Here is a 24,968-nt window from a genome sequence, read left to right as displayed (position 1 = left end):
TAGATTTGAATGACTCCCAATACATGGATTGAGTTCCCAGGCCATTAGTTGTTTATATCTACTCAGTAAAGAAGTAAGGAGTTTTGTTTTGTTTTGTTTTGTTTTTAAAAGAAGCATGGTAAGAATCAGAATGTATTGTAAATCTATTACATCCTTTTTTATTCATTTTTGCTTTTAACAATTATCATCTCACATAAATCATAGTCATTCTACACACAGGATTCTCTGAATCCCAAGACTTCCCTCCACCTTTCCATGGTTTCCCAAGATCTTCTTTTCCAACTGCAACATATAATATTCTCCATATTTTCTTAAAACTCAGTTTTTACCATAGTTCCCACCACATTACAAGAGCTGTTTGGAATCCTACCAATGTTTTTAATTGTTTGCAGTGTTCTTTTAAGTAACTTATAAAGTTTTCCCATTCTTTATTAAATTTATTGTCCCCTTGATCTCTGATTTTCCCAGTCATTTTTGCCATTTCGGCATAGTCCATCATCTTTATCAACCATTCTTCTTTTGTAGGTACTTTGTCCTCTTTCCATCTTTGGGCAAATGGCGGTTGCTGTAGCATACATAAATTGTCTATTCTCATCCTTAGGTATTTCTGGATCTAAAATTCTTAGTAAGAAAGCTTCAGGTTTTTTCACAAAAGTAATTTTAAACATCTTTTTCAACTCATTATGAATCATTTCCCAATATCCTTTTGTCTTCTTGCACGTCCATCAGGTGTGGTCAAATGTGCCTTCTTTCTTTACACTTCCAACCTATATCTGTAGCTGTTCTATACATTTTTGGTAGGAGTTCAGTATCAGAGATACATCACTTTCATATAATTCTCTTCCAACATACAGCATGTTGTAAATTTTAAATCTTCCCTCCATAATTTCCCCATGATGCCAATTGTATATTATGTCTAATATCCCTTGCCCGTAAATCTACCACATTCTGATTCTTGCAGTGCATTTTAAAAGAATCTCCTTTTGAAATATGTATGATCAACAATCCCATTTCTGCATTGATCGTGAAGACCTTCTGCTGCAAGAATTTGACTATGCACTTTGGAAAGTATGATGGTTGAATTGAAAATGAGTGCCTTTTGTCTTGCCAGCCACAGAATTTTAACAAGGCCAGCAAGTTGCTAACCAATCAGAGAATCAGGAAGCCATCTTAAAATGCCTACAAAATAGAAAAGGCTTTGTCAAGTGTCTGAAGTTCAAAAGGCAGGAGAGCTGTCTAAACTCAGTCAGAACTGGGTCCATAATATTGAATGCCTAGAATCTGTAAATTGCAAGCTGTTCATCTGAACCATGGGGGACCACCACCAATGTCTTCCCTGAAAACCTCAGTCATCCAACTGTGATATAAGGGATCAGATGGGCTGCATCCTCCAGAGACTCCTGTAATAGCTCCTTCACCACTCTTTTCACCATGTTGCCCAAGAAGGGGATATTTGCAAGCAGATGGTGGTTGTCGTAAAGCACAACAAAAGGTGCAAGAGGAGGTTGCAACGGGCACAATGACACTTTTTCCTCTCATGCCTTTGGGCCGGCTCTCACTTAGGTAAATTGCCCCGACCTCACTGAACAACCCTTTACCCGAAGGTTTATTTCCCTTTTCCCTTAAAAATTCTAGCCCCAGAGTATCCTGTGGAGGACCTTTGTGAAGGGGTAACTAGTAAGTTGGAGTCTCAGACAGGTTTTCTTTAAATAAACAATAAAGATTTATTTAAGGCAAGATAGTATATAACACAAATGGATTCAACTTAGGTTAGTTCAGAAATAAAGTGCAATTTCACTTTAAATTTGTCCTCAGTTGTTTTTGCATTATTGGTTTGGTTCCTTGATACTTTCTTTCAGTTATCCACCCCCTTTAACAATCCTGCTCCTGAGGTACTTTAAGTAATTGACCACAGGGCTCTCCACACTCCCTCCCTTCACTGGGTCTGGGAGTTTCTTCTTTTCCTTAGAAGAATCTATCTCTCCCCTCCAGACTAGGTTTGAGTCCCAAGTAGGCTGTTCCTTTCCAGCTCCTACTTCTCCTGGCTCAACCTCTGCCTCCCAGTCTATTCCTCCTACAGGACACCACACTCTGTCCTTCACAATAGGCTCAGAGTGGAAGTTGTTTCTTCCAGAGCCAACTCTTTCTCCCATTCACTCTTTATACCTCAGCCTGTCTCCTAACCTGCCTCCCTAGCTATCTCCCACCCTCTCCAACCACAATTCCAACCCACTTCAACCAACCCTCTCATCAAACTAACTGTCTCTCCAAAGCCTCTCCTTTTAAACTCTCCCTCCTGGAACCTCGGCCAATCAGAGGCTGCCATTTATTAACAATCTGCAGGCAGGAAAAAAGAAAAAAAGAAACAGTTGTTGATCCAACCTGGCCAGCAAAACCAACTTGTTCGTCACAGAGGTTTCTTCAGGGATTTATGTACTACTGCTTGACCAAAGGGAGCAGGCCCCTGGATACACTTGTCAGCTTTAGCAGCCTGGATGGACAGAGATCAAGAGAACAAGAAGCTGCTTGCAACATTGCAAGGGTCCTGTTCACATCGGCAGAAACAGAAACAGACATTTATCCCACAAAATGTGGGAAGGTGCTGCACTTCCTAGAATAGCTTCCTTTTACTTCTCTTGTGGCTCAACTGTATTTACAACTGTTCAATTAGCAGAAATGTCACCAGTGAACTGTTTCCCATCACTGTGTCTTCATGGCAGCAAGACATGGAACTAAAGGCATGAAGTGGTACCAGAAAAATTAGCAAGCAATATTAGTTACATATAATATATCACAGTGGTTTACATTTGCATATATATATATATATATATATATATATATATATATATATCACAACATAATTAAAATAATTAAAAACAAACACCAGCAGACCATTGTGGGCGATGTGCTTTAAATTGCCTGCAAAGGCTTCGTGGGACAAAAAGTTTTCTGCCCATTCATGAGTTGCAAGCATGGATACAACCATAAGCAAAGAGATGGAAGCTGGAAATGAGCTGATGCAAGAGCCAACAGATCCACTGCAGATTGCTGGCCACTGGGAAAACCTTATTGCAATGATGTAGAATGTATAGTTTGCATGCAGAAGGTCCCAGGTCCAGGTCCTGGTGTCTCCTGATCAGACTCCCACCTGAAACCCTAGAGAGCTGCTCCACAGTGTAGAAGCAGAACCATCAGATGGTGAAGTTGGCAGGGACCCTGAGGGTCATCTCTTCCAAGCCCCTACAATGCTGGAATCCTATTGTTTTTCTACAAACAACAAATGGGTAGTTTAAAAAGACCCTACCATCAGAAACCATTTTCTCCATTAAATGCATAGTTTGGAAACTGAAAACACACTCATTGAAGACTGTTGGGACGCAACCAGAGTAATAAACCAAACAAACAACGAACTCTATAATATTATTTCCTTGTGGTCTCAAAATATGAGCAACCCATAATAATCATGAACAGGTAACAACCCTATCATTAAAATTTGCAGTGTAATCCTTATGATTATGATTAACTATTAAACAATCAACATTAACTTGCATAACAGCACACAACAATACAAGATTTACACCACACACTACATCCTTACAATCTACAACTACTTTTCAAAGAAAGAGGAAAAAGGAAAATAAAGAAAAAGGTAAAGATAAAAAATTAAAGTAATTAAAATATAATTCCGATTATTCTCATTGTACTATTTCTCATGTTGTTATTTATCACACAGTGCCTTATTGTTGTTCTGTTTTCCAAAATCTTATCAAAGAAGTTCTATTGTATTTGTTATCACAATAATTTTTCAAATATTCTTTAAATACTATCCATTCCTTATTGATCTTCTGCATCAGGTATCCTCTAACTCTCGCTGTCATCCTTGCCAATTGTAAGTATTCTATCATTTTAACCTGCCATTCGGTTTTTGTGATGGGTCTTTTCACTCTTCCAATTCTTCGCCACCAGGATCCTGGCTGCTGTTTTTGTGTACATGAAGAGTGGTCTGCTATTTTAAAAAAATTCTGTTGACATTATTGCTAAAAAGAAGGCTTCTGGTCTGGTCTCTTTGTAAATGGGGATTTTAGTATCTTTTTAAATTCATTACTAAGATTATAGCACACTGTAAACTTCATGTCCACTTCCATAATTTCTTCCACTGGTTCATGTGAATATTCTATCCAAGTTCTTGGGCCCAACGCATCAGGACCGCTTTTTTTTACCTTTTCTTTTACCTCCCACTCAAGATATAGATTGTACATTTTTGAAATATATTTTCCTTTGGATTGGATTAGTTCTTTTTCCAAATCTGATATCTTATTTTCAAATCCTTTTTTTAATCTATACTTAATCTTTCATTGAATTGAAAATATGGTAACTAATCCATCAGGTACAACCTAATTTCTTCAAACTTCTTCAGCGTCAATTTGTTATTGTTTTCTTCTAATATCATTCTATACATTGGCAGTCTCCTTTCATATTTTTCTTTTTTACTGCCATGCCTTCTGTCGGTGAGGTCCCCCAGGGGGTCTTTGGTTGTAGTATTTCTTTATATTTTCTCCCATATTTTATAAGGGGATTTTCTCACTATATGGTTTTAAAAAAAACTGTGTACCGTCACCTTCTCATAGACTAAATACGTGTGCCACAAAAATAAAATCCACTGAATTAAATGGGACTTACTCCATAGTGCGTTTAGGATCGTAGTCTTAATTTAAAAAATGAAATAAAAAATAAACTTTCCTTGCAGTTGTGGCTGTGAATGCCTATTTTATTCAGTTGTATTTTATCCTTTTCTGATACTTTCCAAACAGCTCTGAGACTTTGGTAATCATCCAATTTTGGTTAACCTGTTCAGAGGAGAGGATTCAGGTCAATCTGTTATAAAACAAGAGTGACTACAGAACTGAAAGCCTCTCTTCTATCTGAGATGCATTGGTGACACTTTCCTATCACAGGCCTTGGGTGACAGCCCATTAACCTCAAAACACCTCTTTATGAGTAACAGGCCATATAACAGGATTGTGGACAAGAGGGACCAGACGCTGTGGCAGAGACAGGTACCAACTTTGTTCCCGTATCTAGTTTAACATAATTATTACAGGAGCTAAGAATGTCAATAGAACCTGAGGGGCTAATTCACCTGCTCATCTTCCAAAGTACCATAATATATGCCATCAGTTGCCTTCTAGCTGGTCTATGCAAAAGAATGAATGAGCACAAATCTGAAATGGCAGTATAGAAAAGCCAAAGAGGGAACATTTCACCTTCTCAGGATGCTCTGTCACTGACCTTAAGTGTGTTCATTATTGAATGACGTGACCTCAAACCATGAGACCATTGTATTACAATGCACCAGTGCTATTATTTGCAGATGGAATCAACATAATAGGGGCTGGGTTTACGGTTTTTAAAACCACACTGGATGTGCTAAAAACTGGTTTACAAGTGCAAAGGTCTGTGTTATCAACTACTGTTTTTGGTGCATCACTGCAGTTTAAAAGGTCATTATCCTCAACTGTATAATTCAGCATTTAGTTTCCCTCTGATCTACAAGCTCCCCATCAATTGTGTCCCTGCAACTCAGGATAACCCTTTATGCATCCAATGAAGTGAATTATATTGTGTGTGTCATAATATATATTTTTTATCTTTCAGGTGCTACAAGACTCTTCTGTTGGTTTTGCAGAATTGAAAAGATTCGCCCTGCACCAATTTTACAATGATTGCTCACAGATTGAAATGGTGATCTGAAAAAGCCATTGTGAAATGGGTATGAATGAATGAATGAATGAATGAATGAATGAATTTATTACGGTCATAGACCAGAAAAAACAACAACGATGGTTTACAAGGGGAGTAATGGTGTCAATTAAAAATTGTAAAATTATACATAAAAGCAATACACATATGCGCACACACACACACACACACACACACACGCACTACAATGTATGTATAGACTTAAAAAATGAGGGGGCTTGTCCAGGGGTCAAGTCTTTTACTTTTTTACAGCTAATGCCCTCCGCTTGATCGCAGCCGCAGAAAATTTGGCCACTTTCAGTGTTACTTCTGGGTTTTTATCTCCTAGTAGGATTTTCAGCCGCTGAGATTCAGATCGACCTGGAAATTTCTGAACAATAGGGGAAATAAACAGTGACCTGATATCCCCATAGAGGTCGCAGTGTAGCAACACATGTGAAACCGTTTCCACCTCTTTCAGACCACATGGGCAGACTCGTTCAGCATAGGGTTTGCCCACGTATCTGCCCTTTTGTGCTAGATTCTACTGTCTCAAATGAAGGGCATCTCAGCCTGTGGTCTTTATCTTGCAGGTCATGATTACAACATCTTATTGTGCTTAAATAAGAAAGAAACTCTGATCTCCCTCACCCCCTGCTATGTGAAACACATTACCCTACTGTGGATTGTGGAGTTGTTGTTGTTGTTGTTTTCTAGTGGGCCAGCATGGCTACTTTTGTTTTTAATTGAGCTTATTTACAATGGATAGAGTACTCGTCATCTCCAAGTGAAAGCAGCTTTTTCTTTCTTTTTTTAGGGATGAGGAGCATACAGAGTCAGTATAGACTGAGTTCATCTTCTGAAGGCAAGGATATGGTTTTTTAGTTTGTTTTTTAATTGCATGCATTAAATGCTTGTTTTTATTTCTTTAACTGCAAATGATTCTGGAAGAAGATCTGGTCAGTTGGCAACTAATGAACTACTTGTAGCTATTTTATTCACAGATCTCTTGTATCACATCTAATTTGTGCATATGTGACCACCTTTCTGTATATAAGGTCTGTTTGGGAGAATGCCAGGTTTTCCAAGCATTCTGCTCTACACTGTAGCCAACCATATCACTATGCAAAACCAAAAGCAGGACACAGGTCAGTTGAGTACCCTTTTGCCCTGTTCTTTCCCAGTAATTGATATGCCTCTGATAGCATATATCCATAACAATTAGTAGCCACTGATAGTCTTAGCATTCATGAATTTGCCTAATCTCTTGAGAAAGGTTGGCAGCCATAATCACATCTTGAGTAATTCCAGGGCTGTGCTTACACACACAGAGAGAGACTAAGATGTGGACCCAGATCAGCCCTATTCCAACCTAGGTCACACCCAAGCCAGATCTGGTCCTATATCAGGGTAGGACTAAAGGGGCAGGGCAGGGTAGGACAAATCCACTAGATTCAGTTTGATCTGCCCAATCTAGCGCCCAGCCCCATTAAATTCCATAGTGCAGTGTTGAGAAATATAGTGGACTGGGCAGGTGAGGTTTTATGACATGGATTTGTCATATATTCCAAGCCTAAAGCCTATATCTCAGTGAATGGAGTAAATTCAGACTCATGCAGATTATGTAGAGATACTCAACAGAGATGTCCTCTATCTCCACTGCTGTTTGCACTTTCCACTGTTAGCAAAACTTGACCCATTAGCAGAACCATTTAGATCTGAATATATAATCAAATGAACATAATGATATGCCAATAATGTAGCATTATTTGTGAAAAGCCCTGAAAAAACCATTTGGAGATGTCGTAGGCTTTGATAGATTTATACTCTTAGGCTCAGTTGTTTCAGGGTTTTTGCTGGGCAGTGGGCGGGGAGCATGTTGCAGCTGTTGTTGATTTGGTTGTGTATTAGTAAGTTCATTAGTAATTTAGACTACTTCTAAATTAGTTGTCCTAAGAGGGTCCAATTTAGAATCTAAAATTAACTGACTTATTTTATTATGACTAAACCTGGTTCAATCAAGGCTGAACGGCACAGAAGGCAAACTGTATTGGGCACAATCTAGTTCACAGGCAACCCTCCTATAAAGCTTCATTGAAGGCAGTAGAGCACAAACCTGGGGGGGGGGGGGGATAAGGGCAAGAAAATGAAATAAAGTGTTCACAATATCCCCCCACAAACTTTTTAATAGATATAAATGCCCATGTTGCAGGCTAAGGCACATACAAGTTAAACTTAGATGTCTTTAAAGCTTTGGAAAACAACTTAACACACTCATGGTAGAAAAATCAATTAAACCTTATATCCCCATCTTACACTTCTGTTTTTTTAAAAAAATGGAAGACTCATGAATGGAAACCAAACTTATTAACACAGAAAAGTGTTACTAAATCTGCTTATACCAGGATCTACAAATATACTTTGGCATACAAAGAAAATACAGCAGCTTCAAACGACATTGATTGCCACCTACTCTAGCCTCAGATACAGAGACTTAAAAAGGAAAGGAAAGGGACAGAAAGCCATTGGTGCATTAAAATGTGTCTCAGGAATATTCAGCCATTAGAAGACTGTTACAGTAAATGGAAAGTTAAAAGAAGACTCCAGACAAGCTATTAAAAAAACAAACTTTATTCAAAACAAAATAAAAAAATTCCTTCCAGTAGCACCTTAAAGACCAACTAAGTTAGTTCTAGGTATGAGCTTTTGTGTGCATGCACACTTCTTCAGATACCACTAACTTTATTCAAAACATCGAAGTCATACATTAAAAGGCATTAAAAGAGGGAGCTTGGAAAATATGCACAGGATAGCAAGGAAGGAGTTGGGATGCTAATCTGGAACCTGAGTTAAAGAGAAAAACTGAGAGTCCGAAACACTTCCATCAACATTCTGCATTTTTCCAGGCTTTGCCCGAGAAGCCAAGACACTCTGAGCAAGTACACTCTGAAACCCCCTGCCTTTTGAGATGAAGCAGGCGCCTTCACTGCACCCTTTTCGGCACCCTTTTCGGTTGCATTCTCTTTCTTTATTCTTCTTCTTTTATTAAAGATTTTCTTGTTTTACAGAAGTATATGTAATGTCTCTCGTATTTTTTACATTTTTAAAATGTAACATTTTTACAAATCCGTTTCATTTGTTGAGACATTAGGGGGAGAAAAAAGGGGTGGAGATATGAGTGGGGGTGGGGTGGGTGGCGATGTTTCTATTATACTTAATTTATTAGGCTTTGGCGTCAGCGTTGCTTGTGCTGTTCACTTGTGTTCCTAACGGAGTTGCATTCTGAGTGAAAGCGAGTTTTCCGTTTCCTAGGCTTGCTTCACACGTTGCTGGTGCTTCCTTTCTTGTTCACTTCCACTATTTCTCTTTCTGTCTTTCTATCCCCACAACTTTCACGTGGCCATATTCCTCTGCCTTTCAGGGACTTGCGGCATCCAAATAGCCTGCCGCTCCGCCCTGCACCCGGGGCAGGATAGTTGCCTCCGATCCTCAAAGGAACTGAAAACGTTCTGCAACCTTCCAGCTCATACAATGAATGTTCCCAGTCCCTGGCAGTTTGTTAATCCAGAATGGTTCCCCGTTGGTACATTCTTTGTTATTTTTGCATAAGATAATTAACACAAGGGACCCTCCCTAAGTGTATCTATAAACCCTAATCATAGGTATGCTGACTCAGAATCGGCAAGGAAACTTTTTTTCGAGTAAGAACTACATTTTTTACGGCTGAAAAAAAAGCTTCCGTGAAGGTTGGGGGCGTTACAGAAAGATGTGGAAACCTCAGCAAACATATCAGTACTGTCTCAGGAAAGATTATCCCTGAAGAAAAGAGGGCTCACATTGGGGGTGGGAGAGACACAATTAAATGTCTCTAATTTCTGCCATCATCATCGCTTAGAAGCTCGGTGTATTTCTGCAGAAGGCAATTGATATAAACTTGTATTCCTGTAAGGTACTTACAGTAGGGACTAGCAGAATTTCCCGGAAAACATTTACTTGTATCCTTTGGGATACAATACGTTGCAATCTATCTCAATATATTATTCATCATAGCGGTGGAACATCTACCTAGAATATAAGGGGGTGTCTTATTCGTTCCAGAATATAGAAATGCGTCCCAACTAATTTGCTTCAAAATTCTGTTATTTTGGAAGGGAGACTTAGGATGCTGTGCAAAGTTCTTAACCCGAGGTACTATTTCTGGATTAGCAGAGTCTAGAACCTGAAGTGTCTGTAACCCGAGGTACCCCCTGTATTTCTAAGCATTCTTTTCAGGTGGTCATAGTATGGCTTCCATATAACATCCAAATCTAGGGATTGCGGCATGTTTTAGCTGTGAAGTAGACTTTTGGATTCATCAACGTTGGAATCCAAGTATGTCTGTTTATGATGGTATGTGAAGTGGATTCCAAACCATTTATACTTGATAGTAAATATTTCCAGACAATTTGGCCTCGGCTAGGGACATTAATATCCCATTTTTGAGAATCGTACTTCTATCTCACTTGACAGTCCTGTCCCACAATAAATGAATAAAAAGCTCACAATCAAGCTGATTTCCAAGTCACGACATCCTCAGTATTAGCTTCGTATCTCAAAATGGGACAAAGATATGGTCTTCCCAAGAGGGTTACCAAACCGGGGACTGGGGGTGCAATGGTGCTCTTGAGGACTTCCACTGGCCCCCCAAAAACGTCTGAGACACACATCTCCCCTGCTCACTGCCCTCTTCCTCAGCAACTGGGAAACTTTTTCGGAGAGAGTAGACCGTCCTTCACGAAAGCATCGGCCACAATAAATTTGGGAGCCTTTGGCGTGTCAAAACACGGTTTGCGCTGTTAATTCAACACGTATTTCCAACAGAAACTTGACCTCCTGCTCCGTGTGTTTCAGTAGCCCTGAAGTTTAACTGTTCATTAAAACAACCACCAGCACAGGGCTAATCTCACATTGGCATTGCTGCTGTTCATATTAGGAAGTTACTTTGTGGTACATTGTGCTTGGAAAGTTGCCACGTTACAATTGACGCGGGGAAACATTGTGATCTTTGAACCTTGGAGGAGAAAGGGACCTAATGTATAAAAGAATTACGTAGTAATAGGTTGAAACGCAGCTATGTCTTTGATACCTCAACCCCTGCTGGCTTGTTTTCCTTTCCTCGTCCTCCTACAAATAAAAGCAATTCAATGTTCCGGGTTGCTATGTTCTCATGGTTTTTATTTACTGAATTTGTACTCCGAGCCTAGATGAGCGGTACACACTTTGTGTGTGTGTGGAAGGATTGTGGGGGGGGTGTGTGCTGATACGCCGCCAAATATATATATTCCCTGAGGGAAGATGGCGCCGCCGCGCCCTGTGGTGGCGCCTGGGGAGCGGCTACCAGATAACTCTGAAGGGCTTCCCTCTCGCCATTGTCCTCCCTTATTATTTTCCCGCAGCATCAGCGCCATAACCAACGTCTTGCCGGGGCAACGGGGGGGGGAGGGGTGTCCTTCCCGCTCCTCTTTCTGTTCCCAACGGCCGCCCATCCCCCACTCCCTCTCGCTTCGCCTCAGAGATTCAAGGTTGGCGCTGCGCGCCGTTTCTCGCCCAAACCGCCCCCGCGCATGCGCCCCTGGTCTCCCCGCTTCTCTCCCCCCCTCCCCCCGGTCTCTTCTTCTCCCTCTTAACACAATGACCCCCCCACCCCACCCCGCAGGGGGGACCCACCCAGGAGGCGAGATAAGCGCATTAGCATGTCTGGCTGCCCCCTCTCGCCTCCCCCATGCTGCTCCTTTCATTCCTCCATCCTTCTGCTCCCCTCTGGCCCCTCCAGGCTCAGCGCGGGGGGGGGGGGACGGGACTGGCTGTGTTGCCCTAAATCCGCCTCTGCTTGGAAGTATTTGTTCTCTTTTATTTTTGGTTGATCATGATTTTTAATTATTATAAATCAAGACAGGTCCATTTAGTCAGAAATACGTCCCCCTTAATCCCTACCATTTAATTTACTTATGTACTGCTTTTGAAATGAACCTCACAAAGTGGTTTACATCAATATATCAAAACAATAAGCATCCATTAAAAATGTAATAAAAAAACAAAGGCAAACTGCAAGGGGGAAAAGTTCAATGATTTTAGGATTGTAGCTTTTAAAAGCTACAAAAGTGACCTCCTGGTCAGTGTGTTTCAGTAGCCATGAAGTTTAAATGTTCATTAAAACAACCATCAGCACAGCGCTAATCTCAAATTGGCATCGCTACTGTTCATATTAGGAAGTTACTTTGTGGTACATTCTGCTTTGAAATTCGTCAAATTATAATTTATGCGATGAAACATTGTGATCTTTGAATCTTGGAGGAGAAAGGGACACCTAAACGCAATTTTAGTTAGGAAGAATCCTAAAAGTAATTATAGGAGGTTTGTTGGTTTGTTTTTTCAACTATTCTTCTGCCCGCTGATCTCGCGGTTGTCAGGAACATTATTCAGCAGCCACCAAATGCCTGAACAAACAGGAATATTTTCAAATTCTTAAGGAAACGCAATAATGATGAAGACGGGGCAGCTCACTAGAGAGAGCATTCCGCAACCGGGGAACCTTTTTAAATGGGCTGACCGTCCAGATTGAATTAAAGCAAATTAAACCAACTACAACGGCACTGTCGTCTTATTTATTTAATTGGGTTTATAAAAGATTAACATACGAATCCTAACTTGCAGGTACCAGCTTGGAAAAGGCATTCTTAGTGCAAGGAATTCCTCTTCTAAGATGGCGGGTGCCCTTGAATATCCAATGCACCGTTTTTAAAAGAACGTAAGCTGTTTCCTAAGTCTTCAAAACCAGCGAAAAATGAGTGCAAATTTAATCATATGTTAATAAAATATAGCTTGCTTACATAGCTTAGATTTCTTTCTTCGGTTGCCGCCGCTCTTATGTATACAGTATAATTCGCATTTGATGCGATTCCTGGCCGTTGCCACTGCCTCCATCCAAGGCGATGTACAAATCTATTTAGACGAGGCAGGATGCTATGAGGGGTATTGGAATTCAGTTGTTCCAAGCTTCTTTGTCGATATGAAATAATTTACACTTGGTTCTTTTTAGAACAACAACAAAATCTTTTAAAAAGGAGAGTACCCGTTTAAGATACGAAGTGTTTGCTAATGTGTGTGTGTGGGGGGGTGTTCTTTGGTTGGACCTCGCAAGTGAGATTTTTGTACAATGCGGGTGTGGCTTGACAAAGAAAATGCGTAGCAGGCGCCCGAAATCTCTCTCTCTCTCTCCCCTCACCTCTCAATTCTCTTCCATTCAGTTGAAGAGTCAATTGCCAAAGGGGTTTCGACGGAGGGAGGGGTTAGACCCAGTTTGGCAAAGCAACCGATTTTTTGAGAGAGAGTCTAACTCTTTCTATTGGTTGAGAAGTAAGGGTGAAACGCAAAAATGATGAAGACGGGGCAGCTCCCTGGGAGGGCATTCCGCAACCGGGAAACCTCATATTGGTTGAGAAGTAAGGGTGGGGTGACTCCCTCCTATTGGTTGAGAAGAAAGGGTGAGGTTCGCCCACCGGAGATAAATGCCCAGACCGAATCCCCTGCAAAGTGAACGAACCCGAGGGAGTTTTTTCATGATGGCAACCAACAAGGAAGGTGAGAGAAACTTTTTTTAAAAAATGATTATTATGCCCTGATCTTTCCATGTCGGGAGGAAGATCTGCAAGCCTCGCTTCTGTTTAAGCCGAGCGCTTCCTTCAGATTTGCCTCTTTGTCTTTTCCCAGGAGGAAGCCACCCCAAAGTCGGAGGAGGAAGGCGAAAAAGGACTGTTTTCAGCCCATCTCACGTCGAGCTCCTAAAAAAGTCCTTTGAAGAGAACCAGTACCCCGGATACGAGACTAGGGAGGCGCTGGCGAGGTGCATCGGAGTCGAAGAAGATCGTGTGCACGTAAGAATCGGGCTGGTGGGGGCTCCCAAGACTTCCCTAAACCGCACATACTGGAACAATTTGAAACGCTCAGAATAATCCTTGCGTAGTCGAAGGCCTTAGCTCACCCGGGTGCCTCTCAGCTTATCGAGAAAGGCGCCTTGTTCAAGAGCTAACTTCCTCTTACTTGGTTCTTTTTTTGGGGGGGGGGGGAGGGTGTATTATGGATGTAAAAGCTTTATAATTAACAGTAACTGGAGATTATGTACATGGGATATATGAATGTGGAGCTGAAGATAGTAGAAAAATGCTGCAGAGAACTAAAGAGTAACCCCAGAGGAATAAGCATAATTTATTAAATGTAATTCTCTCTCTTGGATCAAAAAGACATATTCATGGTAACAATGTATTCTATATTCACAGAACATAATGCCTATATGTCTTTCGCACAACACAAAACAAGTTAACGTAGGTTCTCCCACTGTCATCCACTAATCTTTGCTTAGTTGTTATACCTGAAAGTGAAATTATGACATACCTGTTTTGAAATAATGGGCATTTGGTTCTCTCCTTGCTTCTGTTCAGATCTGGTTTCAAAACAGAAGGGCCAGAACACCAAAGAGCATTGGTTCCAGGATAAGGATCGGGAACCATGCTGCAGCTCCTTATAGGCACAGTGAAAGACCCCGTCCAAGAAGCAGCCTGGACAGCAGCCCGAGAAGCAGCCCAGCAGGCAGCCAAAATATTCACACGCAACAATATTACCAGTCACACAACTTTCATTATGCTGAAAGTTATGGAGGAGCAGGGTTGTGGCAGCCACCTCTCAACAACACGCAACCGGGAGAGTGTGCCCCGCAACAGCAGAGCTCCCCGGAATTGAACCCCACTCATTACCAGCAAGCTGCTTTTTGTGGAACTGGGCTTTCTGAGACTTCCCAGGCGATCAACTGCCCAGTTCCATATTACGGTGCGGAGATGGTGAGGCAGCCTCCACCATCAGCTGGGAACTTCTTCATGGCATCAAGCACTTACACTCCCTGGTCTGCAACGGGGAATTATTCAGCTACAAATCCTGGACAAATGCAGAACGTTGATGGAAGTGCTTCGGACTCTCAGTTTTTCTCTTTAAATCAGGTTCCAGATTAGCATCCCAACTCCTTCCTTGCTATCCTGTACATATTTTCCAAGCTCCCTCTTTTAATGCCTTTTAATGTATGACTTGGATGCTTTGAATAAAGTTTGTTCTTTTAATAGCTTGTCTGGAGTCTTCTTTTAACTTTCCATTTACTGAAACATTCACTTTCCTGTGTGCAAGCTTAATTTTTCCATAGAAACAAGTCAGCTGTGCGGTACATGTGGTTCTAGAGATAAAATGTCAGGTCTACTAATGGCTGAATATTCCTGAGACACATATTAATAAGTTTGGTTTTCATTAATGAGTCTTCCATTTTTTAAAAAACAGAAGTTTGGGATGGGGATATAAGGTTTAATTGATTTTCCTACCATGAGTGTGTTAAGTTGCTCTCCAAAGCTTTAAAGACATATAAGTTTAACTTATAAATGCCCATGTTGCAGGCTAAGGCACATACATCGATCAAAAACTTTGTGGGGGGACACTTTATTTCATTTTCTTGCTCTTAATTCTCTCTCCCCCCCCCCCCCGTTTTGTGCTCTACTGCCTTCAATGAAGCTTTATAGGAGGGTTGTCTGTGAACTAGAGGTACCACTGTATATGCCTGAGGGAAGGTAGCCGTGACCTGTGGTGGCGCCTGGGGACCGACTACGAGATAACTCCTCCTCCTTCTCCTTGGTCTCCCCGCTCCTCCCCCCCCTCTCCTCGTCGCTCCCTCTTCACACAATGATCCCCCGCCCCACCCCGCAGGGGGGACCCACCCAGGAGGCGAGATAAGCGCATTAGCATGTCCGGCCTCTGAGGAAGGCTGCCCCCTCTCGCCTTCCATGCTGCTCCTTTCATTCTTTCATCCTTCTGCTCTCCTCTGGCCCCTCCAGGCTCAGCCCGGGTGGGCTGCCCTAAATCCGCCCTCTGCTTGGGAGCTGGATCTTCCTCACTTCCACTTCTTCCCCACTCCAAATCTGCCTCTACAGCAGCCTCGGGGCAAAGAGGAGGCGCCACTGGTCTCTTCCCGCCTTTCTTCGCCATTTGATCTTGATTCCCCAACAATCTCCATTCTCCCCTTCTTCCTGGGAGGGGGGGCAGTTTTGGGACTCGTCTCAGGGGGCCAAATGTCTTGGGCCGGCCCTGCTGACCCACTCCAGGAGTAAGTCTGCCCAAGGGGGCTGGGACGTCAGCTCAGGGAGGGTTTCACTTGGAAGCCTATGCCCCCTTTTCATCTTTGCCTCCTTTTCTGAACCTGGCCCTGGGAATTCGGCTGGTGTTTCTCTCCCTCCTCCATAAGGAAAGCCCCGAGGGCCCTGAGCACTAGCATTCCCTGGGCGGTTGCCAAATGCTGAGGGGTAAGCACTCTGCACATGGCCTGGGAGTAAACCATCTACCAGCTCCTGTTAGATTCCCTTAGGTGAGAGAAAGGGTTTCTAGAGTGATAGCCTAGTAGGTGCCTCCCAGAACTCATTGGAGGAAGACTAAATGGCGACCACCCCAGCACTGTCGAAAACGAGGACATATATATCATTCAATGGCTCTGTGCTAAGTTAAGGTAATATTAATTTGTGTGTTTGGAAGTACGGTTGATTCCCACCCCCCTCAAATTTATTATTTTATCTGTTAGTAAACCACGTTGCAGTTTTTTGTTTTACAATCAAGTGGTGTATACATTTAATGAAATAAATAAACGGCAGCTAGACTATAAAGCCCTTCAAAGAATGCTGTGTCTGCTATCTCTCTGTTCCAGCACTCTTTTGTTTAATCAAATTTCCACTATACTTTTCTTCAACAAGGCTACACTTTCTGAAAAACAACCTATTCACAATGGGCTTCAGAAACCACAAAGTTACTGTCTAACAACCTGCAGATAAACACACTCGCACATATTAATTAATTAATTATTTAATTACAGGTCGTTCAAAAGAGCACCCACATTGAAGTATGATTTCTGGTAAAATAACTTATGGTGAAAATAATTTTTAGGCAAACTTAATGAATGGAAGAGTTATGGGTATTTAAAGAGCTTAGATGGTTATTTGAAGATTGCTCTTTCAAAATATACATTGAGCTGTTGAAGCAAATGTCGACACAGCTCCACTTTTTCTGATATATGCAGGCATAACACATTGCCCGCAGTCAAACTGGATTTATTTGAGTAATATAATAATTTTAATATTTGAAACGGAAATGAGATGAAGTGGGTGTTGATCAGAGAGAGAGAGCTTTATTGGAAGTAGAACCCCAGCTATGGAACAGCCTACTCAGTGAGTCTTTCCTGGTGCCTTCTTCTCTAAATCATCTAGTGAAGACCTTTTGGTTCACCCACATGGTTTAATTCTTTATTGAAGCTTGGATGTTTTATTCTCTCTGTAATGCCATCCATATAAATTGCAAAAGATGTTTTTGGTTCTCTTTTATTTTTGGTTGATCATGATTTTTAATTATTATAAATCAAGAGAGATCTATTTAGTCAGAAATACGTCCCTCTCAATCCCTACCATTTCATTTACTTATGTACTGCTTTTGAAATGAACCTCACAAAGTGGTTTACGTCAATATATCAAAACAATAAGCATCCATTAAAAATGTAATAAAAAAAGCAAAGGCAAACTGCAAGGGGGAAAAGTTCAGTGATTTTAGGATTGTAGCATTCAAAAGTGTAGTTTAGTGGGAGGATTTTTTTCTCTATGCAATGCAAAATTTTATAAATTTCTGTCATGCCACCTCTTATTCAACTTTTCTCTAAACCAAAAAGTTCCCAATGCTCCAACCTTTACTCATTGATCCATCCACTAGATCAGTCTTCTTGCCCTTTTCTGAATTATCTGAACTGGAGATCTGTGATAACACATCACCTGCTTGTATGCATAGGGTAGGATGGGGGAAGCAATTTATCCCTGTCCCGCTCCCCCACCCCGGTCCTAATTGCTTTCTAAATTGCTGTTTCCTTTGCATGGCAGTGGTGGGAAGAAGGTGGGAAGAACGCTGGATGTTTTGCAGTACATCTCAAAGGATTGCTGACCTCACCTCCCCGTGTTTAGAAAAACAGTAACCGCAAAATAATCCCTCTCCCCCTCTACATTATACTGCTGAGATGAAGAATACTTGAGTTAACCAGGAACGAATTTATGTGTGGAATGCCTGTGAGCTCCCATTAATTCTGATTCTCAAAACAAGTCCCTGGGCTCATAATTCTTGTATTCCAAGTGTATGGTTTTTGTACTAAGCTCTTTATTGCTGGATCCTAGGTTCTAGTTAAAGTGAGGGAAGCGAATCTCTTGCTGCATGGTGCCTGTCACTTCCAATCCCCTTATCGGGCAAATATTAGTTCTGAGTGGGCAACTTGGATGGGTAAAAGAGCATGGCATTTACACCTCTTCCCCAGCACCACAAATAGTTCTGAATCTCTACTCCCCTCCCCTCGTTTGCTATTTTAAAACCCAACAGCAGATGACTATTACAGTTCTCCCAACATCAGTCCCAAGCAGTGACAGACCTACATTTTGGGGGCCCTGAACTGTGGGAATGTTCTGGGATGCAGGAGAGGATATATTGACTAATTATATCCTTATCCAACTTGTACTAACAAGTTCCCAAAATATCAGCAGAGTTTATAGACATTCCCCTTTAAGTACGCAACGGTAACGTGTGCACAGGTTCGCTAGAACCTCTATAATAATTACTCTGGTAATTTCCCCTTTGTTCCCTCTTAAAATACAAGACACGACACAGTCTTTATAAAAGTATAAAAGAGTTTACTCACGTTCTGTTCACAATATGATCCCAGAAGGTAGGCAGGCTTAAAAAGGTTACATACACTTAGAAATCTATCTTGTAGCAAGATAGCCCTTATCTCCTCTCTTGGCTGGGAGCCAAGAGAGCATCCTTAGATGTTTCCTCATGGAAGGAAGATGGCAGAGAGAGGCAAGAGGCAAGAGGAGAGAGATGGCTGCCTGCCCTGTGCTTTTATCATTTACCTGCACAGGTGAGGCCACACCCACCTCTGGTCACATGCAGAGGAAGTCCGTCCCCAGGAAGTTTACCTGCTTGCTGGACAGACATCCCTCCCCATGTTCTAACATGTACACTCTAGGAATGTTGTCATTGACTGCTCCTGTGTTTACATCCCACATACCCCTTCTCAGGCAATACAACATACACAAAACATAAACAACTTTATTCAACCACCCAGAGTCCCAGCTTGACACGTAGATTCTGGAAACTCTCTCTTGGTAGGGGTTTCGTCAGGATGTCAGCAGTCATCTCTTGGGTACTGCAGTAGGATAGTTCCACAAGTCCATCCTGGATCATCTGGCGTATGTAGTGGTATTTAACCCCAATGTGTTTTGTTCTGGCCAGGAACTTCTCACTCTGTGTCAGCTTCAGGCAACTTTGATTGTCCTCCAGCAAGCTGACAGGCCCTTTTCTCACCAACCCAAAGTCCTTTATGAGTTGATCAAGCCAGGCGATCTCTCTGCAGGCTTCTGTTGCTGCAACGTATTCTGATTCTGTGGAAGATAATGCTACACAGCTCTGTTTATAACTGCCCCATGAAACAGGTCCATCCCCAAACATGAAAACATGACCACTTGTTGATTTATAATCAGCATTATCCCCAGCCCAATCCGCATCAGTATACCCAACCAACTTAGGGTCTCTGACGGCTGGTAACCTTAATTTACAATTCATGGTACCCTTCAAATATCGCACCACCCTCTTTACACCTGCCCAATCATGCTCAGTGGGAGAATTCACTTTTCTGCTAAGAATCCCCACAGCATTAGCTAAGTCAGGTCTACATGTGGTAACTAAATACAAAAGTTTACCAATCGCCGACCTGTAGTCATTGTTGTCTGGCAACTGCTTCGAATCCTGCTGATTCTTCAGGAAGTCAGTGGCCATCGGTGTAGCAACTGGATGTGCGTCTTGCATCTGCATGTGCTCAATTAGCTCGTGGATCTTCTGTCTTTGGCTGAGAAGAAATGAGCCGTCCTCTTCTCTTTCCACCTGGATCCCGAGGTAGTACTGGACATCTCCTAGCTCCTTGACCTCCACCTCTTTGCTAAGGTGTTTTACTATCTGTGTATAGTCTTTCTCACTTGCTGTGGCAATAATCAGGTCATCAACAAATGCTAGGATATATGAGAATTGTCCATTATTTGACTTACTGTACAAGCACTTGTCAGCGTCGCCTTGCTTGTACCCAAGTTGCGTCAGCATTTTATGCAACTTCTGGTTCCAGGCTCTAGCAGCCTGTTTAAGTCCGTAAAGTCCTTTCTGCAGTTTGCACACTAAATGTGCCTCATGTGGTTTTACAAAACCCTTGGGCTGTTTCATATAAATTTCTTCAGAAATCTGCCCATGTAGAAAAGCGGTAGCAATGTCTATGTGTTTCACCCTCATTTTCTTGGAGGCTGCAATGCTTAAAAGCATTCTTACGCTGCTGTACCTCACTGTTGGTGCAAAAACTTCATCATAGTCTTCACCAAAATGCTGTGAAAATCCCTGTGCTACAAGTCTAGCTTTGTAGCGCTGCACTTCTCCTTCTGACCCCTTCTTAACCTTGAAAACCCATTTACTGCCAATGGCCTTCTTACCGGGAGGCAGCTCAGTGAGTGTCCAGGTCTTGTTCTGATGCAGTGCATCCATCTCTTCCTGCGCGGCCTTCCTCCAGAGACTGGCTTCTGCAGCTGGCATCTCCTGTATCTCTTCCCAAGTGGAAGGTTCCTGTGGAAATGCCGACCCTGCAAAGTAGGACAACCGTAATGGTGGGACACCTCTGTTGGTTCTGGACGAGCGTCTGACCTCTGGTTCTGGGACCGCATCAGCTTCCTCATCCTCCTCCAACGCAGGCATGTCCCCATCTGAGTCCTCCTCTTCGTCTCTGGTGCCGCCAGGGTTCTGGTCCTCTGCGTCTTCTGGTGCGTCGCCTGTAGGGGGCGCTGCAACACTTAAAGGCAGATTATTACTTTGTGGGGTCTCAAAAGGGAAATATACAAACTCTTGAGTCCTTTCTGACACATCAGAAGAATCCACAACAGTGTTCTTAGTGTCTACTTTTCCATATTCATCAAAATAAACTGCATGGTATGCATTTGTCTTACCAGTTTGTAAGTCCATAATTCTGTATCCTTTGCCTCCAGAGGCATATCCCACCAGGATACCTGCTTTTGCCCTGGAGTCAAGCTTGTGTCTGTGTTCCTTGGGCACGTGGAAGTAACACGGACTTCCAAACACACGTATGTGGGACAGATTGGGAGCTTTCCCATGCCAAAGTTCAAATGGTGTGCGCTCTGCACCTTTAGTTGGCAGTCTATTCTGCAAATAGACCGACGTGTACACTCCTTCGGCCCACAGCTTCTGTGGCAAACATGCATCCTTTAGCATGCACCTTGTCATGTCCATAATGGACCTAAACTTTCTCTCAGCTATGGCATTCTGCTGTGGTGTGTAAGGAATTGTGGTTATGTGTGCAATTCCTTCCTTGGCCAGGAGAGCCTGCATTTCATTTGAGCAGTACTCACCTCCATTGTCGCTCATTAGCACAGCTGGAGCTCTCTGGAATTTGTTCTTGACCATGGCAATGTATTCCTGGAGCTTGTCCACTGTCTCACTCTTCTCTTTGAGGAAATATACAACACAAAATCTTGAAAAGTCATCCAGAAATATTAAAATATATCTATTCTTTCCCAGTGAGGGAACATTCATGGGTCCACATATGTCAGTGTGCACTATGTCAAGCACTTTGTTGCTTCTTTGTTCTGCACAACGTGGAAATGAAGGTTTTACAGCCTTCTCAGTAATACAGCTTATGCACTTTGCTGGAGCTTCGTTGCTCTGCTTTACCTGCAAACCTCTTACAAGATCTCTTTTCTGTAGATCCAGAATGACGTTGGTGTCTCTATGTCCAAGCCTTCTGTGCCATAGGTCCAGATCTGCTTCATCCTTCTGGCTGGAATGTGCCACTTTTGCAGACTGATTCTCTGAAAGATCAAGCTCATATACACCATTGATTAGCTTTGCTTGAGCAAACACTTTGCCATTTCTAGTCACTTTACATTCTCCATTTCCAAATGTGATCTGGAAACCTTTCTTGTCCAATGTGGACACGCTGATTAAATTGCAGCTCAGCTCTGGAACATACAAAACTCTAGAGATTGTGTTCTCAATGCATTCATTGTTTATATTGCATTTCAGACTCATGGAACCTGCACCTTTTGCTTTAACAATGTTGCCATCTGCAATCTCAATTTCAGATCCTTCTTCATCATTTATCTCATTAAAATAGTCCCTTTTATATGAAAAGTGGGAGCTCGCTCCAGAATCAATTATCCATTTATTACGTCTATTTTCACGATTCTGGACAGTTAAATTCCTTTCTTGCAGTAACCATGTGCATTCACATTTCCCCTTCTTTTCCCCTTTTGGCTGAAAGGGGTGGGGTTTCTTGGCTTTAGGAGCCTTGCAATTCTTTGCAATGTGTCCTTCTTTGTTACAATTGAAACAAATCACTTTCTTAGGCATCTCTTTGGACTTTGTACACTGCCTAGATGCATAACTGCTGTCTTTGCTTCTAGTATTTCTCACTGGAGATTCAGCTCTATCTCTGCATTCTTCTTTTAAATAACCAATCAAGTCTTTAAAAGTCAGACCTTGTCTATGATCCATCAAACTTACAAATGCGCTAAAGCGTGGTCCAAGCGATGATAACAAAAATGCTATCTTTGTATCTTCATCAAAAGCTTTGGGAGTCAGATCAATTCTTTGAATAATCTCAGTAAACTTGTTGATGTGCTCTGTGAATTCCTCTTTTGAATTCATCCTCACTCTGGTTAATTTACACACCAAGTTTCTGAAGCAGTTTATGCTAGATTCTCCATACACACGCTCAATATCTCTTAAGATTTGAGATGCATCATCTGTACTATTTATTAATGATAGCTGCTCATCACGAAGTCCACTCAAAATTATGTGTCTAGCTTCGCTGTTCATGCGTTTCCAAGCACTTATCTTGGCTAAATCCTCCTCAGACGATCCCGTAGGCTGAGGGTTTAAAGCTTCCAGAATGTGCTTATAATCTAAACATGCTATCAAGCGCTGCTTCCAGTGTATGAAATTGTGTTCATTCAGCACAGGCATTCCTAGCTTTGCATCACTATCAAAAGCTGCTCTAGCCATCTTAAAATCCAAAAATTTGAAAATTCTTCAAAAATTTCAAAATTTCTCAAAATTTTAAAATCAAAATCTCAAAAATCTCAAAAATCAAAACAGTTCTTCACTGCCTTGGGTCACTGTGAACTCTGAGGGAAGGGGGGGGGTTGCTTAATCCCCACTGCACAATGGAACAAAGGACCATGTGCTTACCAGGAAGTTAACTTAGAAAAATACTACTCAATTCAAAATCACAATCCAATGTAATCCTTGAAAAATACGCAGAAATATGCAATACTGGGCCCATAACCCTTTGTGGGAATGTTCTGGGATGCAGGAGAGGATATATTGACTAATTATATCCTTATCCAACTTGTACTAACAAGTTCCCAAAATATCAGCAGAGTTTATAGACATTCCCCTTTAAGTACGCAACGGTAACGTGTGCACAGGTTCGCTAGAACCTCTATAATAATTACTCTGGTAATTTCCCCTTTGTTCCCTCTTAAAATACAAGACACGACACAGTCTTTATAAAAGTATAAAAGAGTTTACTCACGTTCTGTTCACAATATGATCCCAGAAGGTAGGCAGGCTTAAAAAGGTTACATACACTTAGAAATCTATCTTGTAGCAAGATAGCCCTTATCTCCTCTCTTGGCTGGGAGCCAAGAGAGCATCCTTAGATGTTTCCTCATGGAAGGAAGATGGCAGAGAGAGGCAAGAGGCAAGAGGAGAGAGATGGCTGCCTGCCCTGTGCTTTTATCATTTACCTGCACAGGTGAGGCCACACCCACCTCTGGTCACATGCAGAGGAAGTCCGTCCCCAGGAAGTTTACCTGCTTGCTGGACAGACATCCCTCCCCATGTTCTAACATGTACACTCTAGGAATGTTGTCATTGACTGCTCCTGTGTTTACATCCCACATGAACTTGAGCTGTTCTGGGGGCCCCTTCACAACTAGCAATGAGTTCTGGGTAACCACTGTTGTCTTCTTCAACAGATCACCACATTTAAAGAATCAGACTTTGATTAGAATTTCTGTTCTGGGTTGTCTCACGTGTCAAAGACACTGGTGTGAATAAAAATGTTTAAGAATGTGGACTAAATTCAGGTCTGGGGCCCCTCTGGGATATGGGGCCCAGCATATTTATAGGTTTATAGGTACACCTTGTGTTAATTTTCTTATGCAAAAATAACAAAGAATGTACCAACAGGGAACCATTCTGGATTAACAAACTGCCAGGGACTGGGAACATTCATTGTATGAGCTGGAAGGTTGCAGAACGTTTTCAGTTCCTTTGAGGATCGGAGGGAACTATCCTGCCCCGGGTGCAGGGTGGAGCGGCAGGCTATTTGGATGCCGCAAGTCCCTGAAAGGCAGAGGAAGATGCCACGTGAAAGTTGTGGGGATAGAAAGACAGAAAGAGAAATAGTGGAAGTGAACAAGAAAGGAAGCACCAGCAACGTCTGAAGCAAGCCTAGGAAACGGAAAGCTCGCTTTCCCTCAGAATGCAACCTCCTTGCAGTTACAAGCGACAGTGCCTTGAGACTGTGCAGATTCAGGATTTGGTTGCAGCTTCTGTCCGGGGCTGAATACTCTAAGCATCTAACATCAACCGCTTGGGCTTGAAAGACCTACTGACTTCTTGGCAAGAGGAGTTTGCCTCCCCTTTATTTGCAGTGGTGTTACTCACATTCTTCCCTTCAAGTTTTTGCACCGCCTAACCTTAACCTCTAAGCGGCTTACGAAGGCATGAACATGATCGATAAACGTCAAAGTGAAAAACATGCAAAATGCAATTACAGTTAAGGCAAAACCACTCATTAAAATTCTTGGGCAAAGCCTTTCAACATGCCTAAGTCTTGGCGCATCTCTGTCTGTAAAATGAAAGCTTCATAATAATATTTTTAAAAATATCCCCAACCCGTCGTTCCCCAACCCATCTTCTCAACTCCCTTCTTTTCAACTGTGCGTACAAGCCTATGGGGCTATTTTCCAGTTTTGCTAAGGGCTGATGCCAAGGGAAGGGTGCGCTCCGGCCAATCTAGATTGGTC

General features: G+C 42.1%; 1 long non-coding RNA gene across 1 annotated transcript; it reads left to right on the top strand.

The window, feature by feature from the left end:
* Positions 1-4,902: 4,902 nt before the first annotated feature.
* Positions 4,903-6,406, top strand: LOC310845483. Its single transcript, XR_014564794.1, has 3 exons — positions 4,903-5,057; positions 5,656-5,742; positions 6,333-6,406. It is a non-coding gene; the product is annotated as an uncharacterized lncRNA (long non-coding RNA).
* Positions 6,407-24,968: the final 18,562 nt, after the last annotated feature.

The sequence above is a fragment of the Podarcis gaigeae genome, assembly GCF_964106915.1.
Source record: "Podarcis gaigeae genome assembly, chromosome: 5".
Classification (NCBI taxonomy): domain Eukaryota; kingdom Metazoa; phylum Chordata; class Lepidosauria; order Squamata; family Lacertidae; genus Podarcis; species Podarcis gaigeae.
Note: the sequence above shows the minus strand (reverse complement) of the source record. Positions and strands in the feature narration are given on the sequence as shown.